The sequence below is a fragment of the Bombus impatiens genome, unplaced genomic scaffold (genome assembly GCF_000188095.3).
Source record: "Bombus impatiens unplaced genomic scaffold, BIMP_2.2 scf_0618, whole genome shotgun sequence".
Lineage (NCBI taxonomy): Eukaryota > Metazoa > Arthropoda > Insecta > Hymenoptera > Apidae > Bombus > Bombus impatiens.
The window spans coordinates 1-1,622 of record NT_177037.1 but is presented as its reverse complement, the minus strand read 5'-3'; positions in this window follow the sequence as shown (position 1 = coordinate 1,622).

Here is a 1,622-nt window from a genome sequence, read left to right as displayed (position 1 = left end):
TACCTTCGTTATAACACGACGATGAGTTATAACACGACGATGACCGATTCCAATGAAGATTCATCGAACGCCCACAACCTTATTCCTGACCCTTCTCCGACACGTATTAAAGGTGAATTAATCTATTGATCAGAAAACTGAAGCCATGCGGCGGTTATATGTATAGAAAAAAGTTGTTGAGAGTGATGATTTTAACGAAACGTCATCGAAACCTGTGAGATGTAGGTGCCCTTATTTGAATAATCCTCTTTGTTTTACTTATACAACTGATAGAAGAATGGGAAGCTATTTGAAATAATAGTAACACCGACGCAAGTGGCTCATAAAATCATGAAATCGCGGTAGATTTAGAACGTTCGTGTGAACATTATGTCTTAAAATGTAGAATATCAGAAATAATGAAAATATCAAATATTATTAACAATGCGAAAATTTAGAAAATACATACGTGGATTAAACACCAAACGTATAAGAGTGCACCGATACGACGTGGTGCATGGCGGCAAATACTCCTAGCGATGGTTTAAATACTTAAATGTAACTACCGCATGACGCAGTTATTACAGTTATCGATATGATAATGATATGGGTAAATTAAAGAAAATAGCTTTTAGCAGTCGGAATATCAACGTATACGTTTATTGTGCCAGAATATCAGTAACGATGAAATTAACAGTGCATCAGAAATATACATACTACATGACTCTGACTAACAGAGCATTGCTTCGTTATTTGTCATTGGTTTACATTAAAGCCATTGCGGTTTTAAAAGTTTATTAGACTAAAGATATTTATGGAAAAATTAAAATGTTCGCAATATTTTGTGTTAAAATTCGCCGGTAAAATTGCACTAAGATAACTGAAATACTACGAAATTAAAAAGATGAATATAGGTCATAAACGTAGAGAGTAAGTCAATAAGAAATACATGTTGCATAGAATAACGGTAATTATCTAATTTCGATGATTTTTTAATATATTATAAGAGGCATGATCCTGAAGAAGTTAATTGCCAAGATATTCGCAAAAGGCTTCAATACAATTTATGTTACGATTACGCTTCATTCTAGAGTAGGTTAATTCATAAACATATCGTAAATACTAGAATCATTATGATTTATTATTTTTAATACCAAACATACATTTTCGCATACTGAAAACCTAAGATAATGTAACGTCAATTTTATCAGAGGCCACCGCGCTTCCTCAATTACCCCAGGGACCCACCATAAACCTAAACTTTTTAAGTTTATTATTTCTGTTATCTGTTTATGGATAGTCCTTGAAACAGCCCTTAGGTTGTTATACGTCCTTATTAATTACGGGGAAGCAGGTAGTTACCTAATGGGAAAAATCCAATACTTGACTAACGAAAAAGCTGGTTTTTCCCATAAACAATATTACCTACTAGCCGCGTTGGTAGGAGGCTTTCTCCTCCTATCTTCATTTATTAACATGACTTATAACCAATTGGCATCGTGGATCGTTACCCTCACTTTTCCTAACGGAACAGCGAATCCGCGTCGTTAATTAAAAAGGGTACACCCACACCGAGCTTTCCTCCGTAATGAGACAAGAACACCTGAGGAAAAATAGACAAAACCATCGAACAGTGAACATCT